Source organism: Rutidosis leptorrhynchoides, chromosome 2 (assembly GCF_046630445.1).
Source record: "Rutidosis leptorrhynchoides isolate AG116_Rl617_1_P2 chromosome 2, CSIRO_AGI_Rlap_v1, whole genome shotgun sequence".
Taxonomy (NCBI): domain Eukaryota; kingdom Viridiplantae; phylum Streptophyta; class Magnoliopsida; order Asterales; family Asteraceae; genus Rutidosis; species Rutidosis leptorrhynchoides.
The window spans coordinates 678,675,253-678,688,951 of NC_092334.1; the positions used below are offsets into that span (position 1 = coordinate 678,675,253).

At 35.5% G+C, this 13,699-nt stretch overlaps 1 long non-coding RNA gene and 1 pseudogene across 1 annotated transcript; one reads left to right on the forward strand and one right to left on the reverse strand.

The window, feature by feature from the left end:
• Window positions 1-409: 409 nt before the first annotated feature.
• Window positions 410-1,330, reverse strand: LOC139890288 (chitinase 2-like; annotated as a pseudogene).
• A 744-nt stretch (window positions 1,331-2,074) lies between these two features.
• LOC139893970 (uncharacterized) lies at window positions 2,075-5,021 on the forward strand. Its single transcript, XR_011774769.1, has 2 exons — window positions 2,075-2,262; window positions 2,362-5,021. It is a non-coding gene; the product is annotated as an uncharacterized lncRNA (long non-coding RNA).
• The last annotated feature ends 8,678 nt before the right edge of the window (window positions 5,022-13,699 follow it).

Genomic DNA, 13,699 nt, shown 5'->3' on the forward strand with positions numbered 1-13,699 from the left:
ATCTTGCTTGAATATGGTTGTTAAAGATCCCTAATCGGATCAACAATAACCAACAATGCGGTTAATCAATAATTTAACCGTTTGGTTCGGTTAATAAACGATCTTCTTAATTCGGTAATCAAAGTGAAGAAATTAGGGGAGAATATTGGCTTAATGGACCATGATTTCTGAAGGAAAAGGATAGGGGCTTTAAACTGAGTGGTTAGATAAGGAGAGCAGGATCTAGTGTAGAGCGAATGGGTCAGCCGTCTTCTATAATCAATTTTTTTTTACAGTGTATTTATATGTTAAAGTTCGCCATATTAAACTATTATATTGTTTTTTCAATTTTTAACGATTTCACCTGTTTCAAATGAAATTTTGATTGTTAAAATCTATTCTTACAACATACTTTAATAACTACTGAAGATCACATAATAAAACGATTATGTGGGACTGCAAGCAGATCTTGTGATCGTTTCTCGTAGCGAAAACCTTTAGATTTCGAATCATCTGCAGACCAACCGAAAATCCCGTGCAGCTTCCGTTGACTTTTTAGCATATTACAAGAGTCAATCCACCACCACCTCCTTCACTACTAAAACCAACTAAAATATCACCCTCCTCCATAATTCAATCTTTGCGTGTTAAAATAACTAATAAACTGAGATATGGTTATCCCCTTTTTGTATGCATAAAACTGGAAATTGACATAATATATGATATGACCATAACTCTTCCAAAGAACCATATATTGCCTCTGAACTTCATCTTTATCATATGGTGCTATAGATGCAAACGATATAATGTTATCGCTTTCAAGAGTTATAAGTTTTCCAATGAACTCGGAGAAAACATTAGTATCTGAATTTGAATTGAAGTGCTCGTAATCGATATCAATGCCATCCAAGTTATATTCTTGGATGATTTTGGTAAGTGAAGAAACGGCGTTAGACACCCATGAGTCAACCGATAACGGGCTAAAGTAACAACTTTGTTTTTTATTCGCACTATCGCCACCTAAGCTTAAAGCGACTTTGACGTTAGAGTGTAGTTTCTTGATTGAAGAGACTTGAGATGGGCTTAAATTATCGGTGCCCCAAAACACGTTGAATCTTCCATTTGTTGTAAAAGGAGATGATGAATTCGTATAATCAACAGCGAAAGCTAGTATGTAGTGGAACTCGATGTTTGGGTTAATTGGTACGTCTAAAAATTTGACATTGTTAAACTCTGCTCCAATATATTCTCGAAAAAGGTCTAATTTGGGTGTAAATGTGGATTGTGTTGATCCTATAGCTAAAAGACCTTGTAAGGTGATAAGAAAAATGAAAACAGTAGACAAATACATTATAATGAAAGAGCATATATGTGCTTTTTGGCAAATTCATGGATAAGATCAAATTTATATGTGAGTTTCTAGCAATGAAGACTAATACACCAAAATTTTGGTCCATTGGGTCTCGAGAAAACAAAACGAATGGGTCCAATATGTGCCGACATTTAGTACATTAATATATTAAAAGGTTTATATGAACCCGTTGAAACCTATTTCCAACATATTATACGACAAAATTCAAAAAACTAAAAACTTAGAAAAATAGAAAAGCTAAAAACAGTATTAAAAACAAAAACAAAAAAATTATTATTATTATTTTTTTAAAGTTACTTTTTTTTAAAAGTTATAAAAAATAAAATAAAATAAAATGAAAAAAAGGTTTTTAAAAATTTCAAAATTAATTTTTAAAAAAATTAATTTTTTTAAGAAAACATGTTGTAAGAAAATGTGGATCTCCACCCGAGCCAATTCGTTTGGACACGACCCGTTTAATCCGTTTGAATTTTGAGACTCACTCGAGCCAATTCGTTTGGACACGACCCGTTTAATCCGTTTGAATTTTGAGACTTGTTCGACCCATGACCTGTTTTGACCCAAACACATTTTGGGTCCCGACCCAATCCGACACGACCCGTTTCGCAGGCTTAGTTTCTACTTTTATTATCCATTAGTTGAATATTAATCATTATCTTAAGTTAATCAAAATAACATTGCCACAAAAATTATGCCCATCCCCTATAAGGTTGTATCTTTGTTCGTTTGATTGATCAATCGATGAATTGGCCTTGGTTTTATAGCATTCCATATTCCATATTTTATTTATATTTATACTATTCCTTATTTTAGGGGGAAAAAATGATATCCAAACCCTATTTTATTTTAATTTGTCTATAAATATTATAATCTACTCACCTCCTCCGGTTGCCAGCTTCTGATTAACCCTAGTACGTGTCTGCCCCTCTTTTCTTTTAAAAAACTTCAAAGTACAAGATATATAAAGGCTTAATTGCTTAATTAAGCGTTTTCATTAATTCGGTTCCTAGGTAGGAGAGGTGATCAGATGGATTTAGAAGTACAAATTAAGATGATGAGGAGCATGAGTCCGCATGAAGCGGCTGCAATTGCAGCTCAAGCAGTTGCAGAGGCGGAAGCAGCCATGGCAGAAGCAGAACAGGCTTTAAGGGAGGCTGAAGCAGCTGAGGCTGATGCAAAAGCTGCTCAAGCTTTAGCCCAGGCTGCAATCAAGACACTCATTAAAGCACACAAATTAAAGGATAGTAATTTATCACTTTGTTTATTATTTAATAATATAAATATAATTTAATATAGACAAGGTTGAAGTTCAACTAGCTAGAGGGTATTCATACATTAATTGTCTAGCTAGTAACCTGCTTATGGAATTAATTATGATGAAAGTTTGCTGCTTATGTAATTGATTATGATGAAAGTTCTCTTTGTTTAAATATGTAATCTGCTTATGGAATTAATTAATTGTGATGAAAGTTTGTAGCAAAGCTAGTCTATATATCTATTTCAATTCCCTCTCTATTTTCTTTGGAGAACTCGAATCGGCTTCTAACAATTAGCCAATAAGTATCCGAATTGGTTCAAGTATAATAATCAAATTAAAATGTGACTGTTAATTTGTTATATCTATTCTTACAACATACTTTCATAACTACTGAAGATCACACAGTTAACTGAATATGTGGGACTGCTAGCATGTAGATCTTGTGATCGTTTCTCATAGCGGAAATCTTTAGATTTCGAATCACACAGTAATGCAAAAAGGGTCACTGTCTTTCATTGTGTTTTTTTTCTTTTTCGAAAACATTAATGGGGTGGAATCTGTTATGGGTTTAATTGCACATGCGCTGCTGTACGTATATTGTTTGAATTAGAAGATCACGTGAGCTGCAGATGTCTCCTTGTATCTGATATAACAAAATACACCACTAAGAAAGCTTTAATCATGATTAAAATCATTAAACTTCACCATCAATGAGAGGCTTTTGATCACCACTCGAGGTAACTGATTTAAGCTGGAGTTGGATTAACCAAACCATTTGAACTTGATGTGTTACAGGTCAAAACAGCCCAGTGGGTCAGGTGCAAAACTGACCCACTTCTGTTCCTTCAATTCCAGCATCAAACACCTCAATTTGAAGAATGATATCTCATTCACTACAAAATAACTTTGGACACATAATATACCCCTTGTCAAGAGCTATGTAACCGTATATAATATAACTAATAAACTAGTTTATAACCCGCGATTTCGCGGGATTTTACATAAAATTTATGTAGTAAGTCAATGTAACAAAATACCTCAAACATGTTCATATTGATTTATAACTAACTCTGTTGATCGTACGTTTAATATGTTTATGCGATTGAGATATATGTTTAGCTTATAATCCCCAGCTTTATGAATACATACAGAAGCAGTATCGATTACATTTGATTATGTGATCATTTTGCTTGAAAGTTGATTATCTATTATATGCTATATTTATCAAGATATATGCATCAAGTCTATCAAGAGTTAAAAGTAAAGAAAATAACTTAAACTAAAATTATAATAGGGAAATCACAAGTTATGTGATCCTTAACACATGAGTCGTTTATTTTCCCTCAAGTATAATACAGTAATTAATCAACCAAAGAAAGTAATATTTAAAAGAATTTGACTTTTTGATTTCAAGATAGAAGATAAACAGGACATACTTTGAACGTACTAGAAACAATTGTCACAAGGACCGATATCTCCATGTATTCTTCACACTTGTCAGGGAAGTTAATGTATCAATAGCATGTAATCATACCTTCGTCTGTTGTATCCCAGGTTATACGCGATGGAGATTAACAAAGATGCACTTGTAGAACAACGTGTTCATAATGGCCCAAATGGGTTGAATGGCTTATGGAATTGGAGAGCTTCGGTCAGAGGCAGATCATTAGATGAATTAAGGGAGCTTCAGTTGGTATTAGCAGCTGCGCAACCTCTTTCTAGTGCTCCAGATTCATGGTGTTGGTCATTATCTTCAAATGGTAAATACACTGTTAGTAAAATGACCACAATTCTCACAAACCCTTGGCATGGTTCCTGATCTTGCTGTTATCAAATGGATATCATGGGTTCCAAAAAAAGTAAATACTTTCATATGGAGGCACAACCTTGATAGGCTCCCGACACGGTCCAACTTGCTGATTCGTGGCGTGATCATTGATTCTGATCTCTGTCCCTTCTGCAACAGTTTTGTTGAGGACCAAAATCATGTTTTCACTAACTGTAGGTATACTATCCCATTGTGGCATGACTTTTGCTCATGGTGGGAAGTTCCGGGTCAGCCCCCATCAGGTATTTCGAATGTTTTAAGCTCTGCGAATATGGCCTCCGGTTCGAAATGGTGTAATCGTGCATGTGTTGCTGCAAAGTACATTTTATTGTGGTTAATATGGAAATGGCGTAATAAGTTGGTTCATGAACCCCATATTCGTTGATTATCAATTCTAAATGAGGATACTATGAAGGCACTAAAGAGTATTTCGCATTTGTGGATCTTCTCACGATTTGCAAAATTTTCAGTTGAATATGAAGATTGGAGAAGTCCAAGGGAATGTATGGAGAAATTTGTGTAAGCTCTGTACCAGGTGTTTTTTTTTTTTTTTTAAAAGGAGGCTATTTTGCTGTGGCAGTCCATTTTGGTGTTTTTTAGGGTCCTTTTAGCTGTTCAAGCCCGCCTCTTGTGGGTATAAGGTTGATATGTTTTTTTGCAATAAAATTCTTACTCTTCAAAAAAAAATAAAAAAAATAGCATGTACTCAAAAATAATCACAACAATCACTAACCCCCATTCCTGATAAAACTGCAAATTAAAACAACACTTTACTGAAGTGACACAACACGATAAGTACGCAACGCAAACCTAAACACCACTGTACTAATAGAAATATTAATAACACACATTCGTAACTGCATTACTTCCTCTACAAACATCTACACATATGGTAAAACATAACATGGTAACATGATACATAAGTATTGAATATTATTATAAATTGTTCATAAATATTTGTAGTATTTACCTATGTTGTTGCTGGATCAACTTTAGGAGCTAACCATAGCCCTCAGAATATTTAAAGGAAAGACAAATGATATGCATACAGGTGCAATCATAATAATCTCGACGCAAAATAATCGAAGCGTACTCACGTTTACAGAGTCAATACTTATGAGTTTACTTGTGGATGGAGTGATTCAGGTTATACTTCACCTTTAATAGACCAAACAGTTTAATAGAAAATCCACCTCTGTTAATAATGACCCGTTCACCCCATTTCTGATAATACCAATTCTCTTAGTTTGGCTAACCCATTGGAACCATCCACCTATTTCAGTTTCACCCTTACCCTCATCTACTCAAAGAGTTTAATTATTAGTTTCTGAAACAAATCCACTCACCTTGATACCTACCTCCCAAAGATAGGTTTCCTTGCGTAAAATTTAATATAAGACTTTCCAGGTACCATTTTGCTAGAATAAGAGCATTAGATTGATCATTACACCTATCAAATAGAGTAGCAACAAGATTGACAACAATATCTTACATCTTATAAAAGCACATAATATTTGATAGTTCAAGTTTATCGAAATAAATAAAATAAATACCATTCTAAAATGATTTGGCCCCAAGTCTTGCACCAATTAACTTGGGCACAGGTTGCAATTGACCTACTTGACCCACAAATTTGGCCAAATCTAATAATCACCTTCCATTTCGACTTAAGTTTTGGTTCATCGTCTAAATATGAACACTTGTCCCTTCTTAAAAAGTGGAGATCCATAACCAACTGGGCATGGGCTATTATTCTATGCAAACATGTTTAAGGTATTGTGTGAGATTGACTTAATGGATAGATACATCTAATGATTGAGAACACTTATTCCAACAAACTACAAAATAGCATCTTATTTTTCAATAACTTATCTTAGGTGCCGCTTCTAGTAAATGTCTATTGTATTCACTCCTAAACGTGCTACAACACAGTGAAACATGTAGAGTTTGTTCGATCATATTTAGCACGGTAAAACAAATAAATATCATACAGTTTGAGTGATCACTCCTTAAGAGTACGATGATATAATAAAAAGCTTACTATTATCACTAAAATTGCATAGTTTGAGTGATCATATTTAGCACGATAAAACACACATACTAATTTCAACATGTTACCCAACCTCCTACACATTTTTCAAGCTTTACTTTTGGACATCTCTACTTCAGTTTGTGTTAGAAACCAATAACTATTTGTTAAAACATTATAAGTATTTTCATTTTAAAAAAAATCCGTTTCTTTTTGAGATTAAGATTGGTTATAAAAGTTTTTGTTTCTTTGTCAAAAAAAATAAAAAATAAAAAAATAAAAAAATTTCATTAATGGAGTCGAGAAGAAAAAAAAGGGACAGACCAGTATTTCTTTTTGTGAGATGCATTGATGGAATACTTCCTTTATTTGAAGCCTGATGCAATAAACATATATTAACATTAATACAATATCACTAAACCACTATATATAACTACTGATCATACTCTAAACTGCAAACAATTTTGTAAAAATATAAACACTCACTTGGACTTGTGTAGATGAAAGAAAATTTCTCAACCCACATGAACTTACACCAAATGCCATAACTAATATAGCCTTTTCCATATTTTCAGATTTTAGCATATTTCTCCATCTCAAAGTTCTAGAACTTGAAATAGAAACTACACATCAAATTTCTCACAACTTCCTAGAAAATACTATACGTATGCGAATGAGGTAAATGAGTAAATCAGAACGTAATTATGCATACATGATTTTGAAGAAACTACAAAAGTTTTCACATATGCATTAAATGAAAAATTACCACGAATCTCAGGTAAACACTTGAGCTAATGCTAATTAGTAATGTAATTACATCATGACCTCCTGAGAATGTTATGTTGAGGTGTGGAGACATTTAAACAAAGTTGGAAATGTCGCCACAAAAGGTGAGTTAAAGTGTTGCACGGATTTTACAGATTTCGGGTTGCATGAAACCTGAATTCAGGAAGTTCCAGGGAGTGATGCGGCGCATCACTCTTGGATGCGGCGCATCCATGCAGCATTTTGGCCCGAGATTTTGTGATGCGGAGTGATTTAGTGTTTTGGCGCATTTCGGGCAAGTGATGCGGCGCATCACTTGCAGATGCGGCGCATTTGGTACCTGGAAGTGAGCTGTCAGCAAGTGGTTCAACTTTTGCAAATGGAATCCGAACTTGAGTGCTCAAGTTGCACTTTAGGTGCATGTTGGGTTGCTTTACACCATCAAAGGTGGCTGTGATCATGCCATTGTATGGGTGTAAAGGCTTGCAAGTTGTCAATGTTGATTCCTTTATGTGATCTTGAAGATCAAGTTGAAGAACACAAGTGTGTTCTTGGTTTCCTATAAATAGGCCTCATTGTAACTCATTCTAAACTCACCACCACGAAATTAATCAATATAGAACACTCTTTGGTTGGCCGTGGACTAAAGCAATCATAAACGATTGCATATAACCACGTTAAATTCCCGTGTTTTTATCATTCTTGCTAGTTTTACGATTATCACTATATTTTTCGTTTGTTGGAAGTGGGTTGATAACTTGGGGTTATCTAGTCTTGTTTGGGCTCACCTAGTCGGGTTTCCTAACAAGTGGTATCAAGAGCTCTCAGGTTTACGAGTTTTCGGGGACAATGGCGGAAAAGAGTGATGTGAAGATCGATCGGTTTGATGGAACTGACTTTAGTTTTTGGAAGATGCAAATGGAAGATATGCTATATCAAAAGAAGCTTTACCAACCCTTGAAGGGTGTTAAGCCAGAAGGAATGGATCAAGGCGAGTGGAATTTGTTAGATAGGCAAGCCCTAGGGGTTGTTCGACTTTCTCTGGCCAAGAACGTCGCTTACAACATTCTGGGTGAAACCACAACGGCGGGATTGATTGCGGCTTTATCTAACATGTATGAAAAGTCATCCGCTTTGAACAAGGTTTTCCTAGTTAGGCAATTGGTGAACGCTAAGATGATGGAGGGATCCTCGGCGGCGGATCATGTAAACGAATTTAATTTGATTTTAACCCGGTTGAAATCAGTTGATATTAAATTTGATGATGAGCTAGAGGCGTTGTTTTTACTATCTTCATTGCCCGATAGTTGGTCCGGTTTAGTGACGGCGGTTAGTGGTTCATCCGGAACTACTAAACTCACTTTTGAAGGAATCCGTGATTTGATTCTTAGCGAAGATATTCGTAGGAAAGATTCGAATAGGAGTTCGGGTTCGGTTCTAAGTGTTGGTCGGGGAAAAGCTAAGTCGCGAAGTCCGTCAAAGAGCAAGAGTGTAGTGTGTTGGAATTGTCAACAAGTCGGTCACTATAAGTCTAAGTGCCGGAGTTTAATGTCGGGTGGGAGTTCAACGAATATGGTGATTGAAGATGCGTTGTTGTGCCAAGAAGATGTTCTTGATGAATCTTGGGTTTTAGATTCGGGTGCCTCGTGTCATGCTACCCCATATATGAACGAGATGGTGAATTTCAAGTTGTATTCCGGTAAGGTTCGAGTCGCGAATGGGAGTACACTTGATGTTGCGGGTATTGGTGATCTTGTGGTTAAACACACTTGGATCTTGAGGAACGTGAGGTTCATTCCAAAGCTCAAGAGTAGGTTAATCTCGGTTGGGCAATTGGATGATGATAAGTGGCATGTCCTATTTGGAGATCAAAGGTGGAAGGTGTTTAAGGGAGGTCATGTGGTTGCTCGCGGGTACAAGAGGGGAACCAAGTATATGGTTGAAGAATGGCTAGGTGATTTCGTGGGTATTAGAAATCCTAGCATGCTAATGCTTTCCGGGTTTGTTGAGGGATCTTGTTTGAGTGGGAGCTCAAGGGAAGTCGAAGCAAGTGAAGATTCAGGACGAATTGGTTATACTAGAGCTTTCGTTACTTCAAGTAGATCTTCTCCAATGGCAACTTTGTTGCGATCGGCCGAAGAAGATGAACAAGGGATTTTCATAAGAGTCATTGTTAAAGAAACATCCGTACAGTGGGAGTTGGCTCGTGGTAAAAAATCGAGTTTGTCAAAAGACGTGCGCGCGTATGTGGTCGGTGTTCCAATGGTGAAAGCAAAGGCGGTTATGTGGAAGATCAAGGGTGTGAATGCATTCTCACACGGTTGCCTTGATGGCATTGTCCACATGTTTGATCTACCGGGTGGTTTATTCTATGTTGGAAAGATAAATCGGGTGGATGTTATTGTGTACGGGTGGATCGCTTGGGCGATGGGGTTGATTGGGTCGGGTCGGACTCAAATGACCCGTTATCTCCTAAACTAAGGAGATAGGTGTCATAGCCAAAGAGTTGTTGTTTGTTTGTCATTTTGTTTTCCCAAGCTAGTAACATGAAAGTTGTTATTGTGGGATGATGATGTTGTTAGGCGAGTTTAATGAAGGATGAGTTTGTTCAAAGTCTCTAAGTGGGAGATTTGTTGAGGTGTGGAGACATTTAAACAAAGTTGGAAATGTCGCCACAAAAGGTGAGTTAAAGTGTTGCACGGATTTTGCAGATTTCGGGTTGTGTGAAACCTGAATTTAGGAAGTTCCAAGGAGTGATGCGGCGCATCACTCTTGGATGCGGCGCATCCATGCAGCATTTTGTCTCGAGAGTTTGTGATGCGGCGTGATTTAGTGTTTTGGCGCATTTCGGGCAAGTGATGTGGCGCATCACTTGCAGATGCGGCGCATCTGGTACCTGGAAGTGAGCTGTCAGCAAGTGGTTCAACTTTTGCAAATAGAATCCGAACTTGAGTGCTCAAGTTGCACTTTAGGTGCATGTTGGGTTGCTTTACACCATCAAAGGTGGCTGTGATCATGCCATTGTATGGGTGTAAAGGCTTGCAAGTTGTCCATGTTGATTCCTTTATGTGATCTTGAAGATCAAGTTGAAGAACACAAGTGTGTTCTTGGTTTCCTATAAATAGGCCTCATTGTAACTCATTCTAAACTCACCACCACGAAATTAATCAATATAGAACACTCTTTGGTTGGCCGTGGACTAAAGCAATCATAAACGATTGCATATAACCACGTTAAATTCCCGTGTTTTTATCATTCTTGCTAGTTTTACGATTATCACTATATTTTTCGTTTGTTGGAAGTGGGTTGATAACTTGGGGTTATCTAGTCTTTTTTGGGCTCACCTAGTCGGGTTTCCTAACATGTTATCTAACTTTTCATTAAGACATTATAAGCAACAGATGTATCACATTCAAACATCATATATTTCTTAATCTTGAAAATATAGTAAAAAACACCTCTAATTTACATTTAAATGTTATTAACATTAAAACTTCTTGCTGTAGACATGATGCAGAATAGTGGAGTTACAATCAATTAAAGATAATTTCAAAACCAAATTCATTGAATTGATAATGCATCAGTCAAAATAAAAATAAAAAACTTACTGAAATATAGAACTAATACCATACCATGAGTTTTGTGTCATGACTCATGAGCAACACCAATGAGAATATGTTTATGATTTTAATTATATGTGTCTTATACTGTTGCCTGCTGATTTCAAATATTGTTTAAGCAGAACCAAATCAAATTCTAATCGCAAAGCATTGGTAAAATCTAAGTATAAAATTTCAACAATGCAATAAACCCACAATAAGTTACCGATAGAAAAAGAAGAATAGCGAAATCACAGGAAACGGAAGCCAGATGTTAGTCTTCATAACTGGGAAGAAGAATATGAGGCGAGAGAATTAAGAATATGTGAATTAGGGATACATAAACATAATTGAGATAAGAGGATACTGGGTATGAGGTGAATGCACACGGTATTAGTATATATGGTAATTTGAATTTGTATATAACGCTCTTAATAGCAATCAATCAGACAATGAAATTATCACTTGTTGAATTAGCTAAATCAAACAAATCCATCAATGAATAAATAATACAGAGTGATAATAGTATTGACATACGAAATAATAAAATGAACGAATAATCACATATGTTTACTAAACTTGCAGAATTAGTTATTGAAATTGAATGTAAATATGAATATGAACAGATCTTGAGTCAATTCAGTGAACGAAATTACAAACCAGGCTGTTATTGAAATTGAATGTAAATATGAATATGAACAGATCTTGAGTCAATTCAGTGAACGAAATATGAAATTGAATGTAAATATGAATATGAACAGATCATCATCATCATCATCATGGGACTGAATAGATGAATCATCATTTCTGGAGGGTTATTTTGTACAAACGAATAGTCTGGGGTTGGGTTTGAAAGAACAGAAAATGGGTTTGGGGATAAAATCCCTAACCCTAATTTACCTCCGTTACCTGCAAACAATCCAAATCCTCCATTGTTGGTGGTGCCGGAGTTGTTGACATGTTGGTTACCTCCTGTTGTCGCCACTGGTGTAACGATTGCAGCCTTACCCTTGCCCTTTTTATGGCCGTCGTTCCACCACTCAGGGTACCCTATTACCTTGAAGCACTGTTCCCTTGTATGCCTTTTCATACCACATTCACTACACAACAAGTTATTTTTATCCCGGGATGATGACGAATAGTCTGACCGGCGTTGATTCTTAGAAACAAGGCCATGGCCGTCGGGTTCTTTTGATCTTGATGTCGGAGCAACAAGGCCAGAGGCGATGCTGGAGTGGGTAGGACGTAGGTCTTAGTGCCAAATATTGTTTGGTGGGCATTTTCTTTACGAATGGCAGCATATTCCCCTTCAACACAGGGTAAGGGTTCGATTCTAAGTAGTTCTCGTTTGATGTTATCATGTTTTTGATCCAATGCATTTAAGAATTGAAATAGTTTTTGTTCAGATATGATATTGTTATATTTTACAATATCATTGGGATGTTCCATTGGATTTGGATCCCTTGCCTCAATTTCCCCCCATATGCCCTGTAATTTAAGCGACAATTCTTCTGCTGACTTAACTTCTTGTTTGATATTGTTTGCTCTTACATGGAGATCGAAGGTCTGCATTTTATCCTTTCCAGAGCTATAAGTTGTAACAAGAGCATTCCAGAGTGCTTTTGCTGTTGGAAATTGAGTCAAGTTACTTACTGTCATACCCCGTCCTAATCCATCCGGACGAAGTCCATATCGATTATAAATGATTCACAACAGTTGATTACATCGCGAGGTATTTGACCTCTATATGATACATTTTACAAACATTGCATTCGTTTTTAAAAAGACAAACTTTCATTTCATTGACAGTTGATGACATGCATACCATTTCATAATATATTCAAACTATAAATAACTTGATAATAATCTTGATAAACTTAACAACTCGAATGCAACATCTTTTGAAATATGTCATGAATGACTCCAAGTAATGTCTCTAAAATGAGCAAATGCACAGCGGAAGATTTCTTTCGTACCTGAGAATAAACATGCTTTAAAGTGTCAACCAAAAGGTTGGTGAGTTCATTAATTTATCATAAATAATCATTTCATAACTTTTAATAGACCACAAGATTTCATATTTCCATTTCTCATAAACATATGTCCCATACATAGAGACAAAATAATCATTCATACGGATTGAACACCTGGTAACAGACATTCACAATATGCATATAAGAATATCCCCATCATTCCGGGATCCTCCTTCGGACATGATATAAATTTCGAAATACTAAAGCATCCAGTACTTTGGATGGGGCTTGTTGGGCCCGATAGATCTATCTTTAGAGTTCGCGTCAATTAGGGTGTCTGTTCCCTAATTCTTAGATTACCAGACTTAATAAAAAGGGGCATATTCGATTTCGATCATTCAACCATATAATGTAGTTTCAATTACTTGTGTCTATTTCGTAAAACATGTATAAAAGCAGCGCATGTATTCTCAGTCCCAAAAATATATATTGCAAAAGCATTTAAAAGGGAGCAAATGAAACTCACATAATGTATTTTGTAGTAAAAATACATAGACCGACATTGAACAAGTATAGGGTTGACCTCGGATTCACGAACCTATATCAAGTATATATATTAACATATAATCGTAATCAAATAAGTTTATATATAAATTTTAGTAATATGTTTTATATTTTCATTTTCTATCTTGTTAATAAATAATTAATATCTATTTTTAACTTAAGTAAATTCTTAATATTAATATATCAAATACTTATTAAATTACTTTAATTAACTAATTTATTGATAATTGATATATATAATAAATATAATACATATAACTTAATATTTGTTTGGTAGAAATAATAATAATAATACTAAATAAAAAGTTGTATTATTTTTACAATAAAAACAA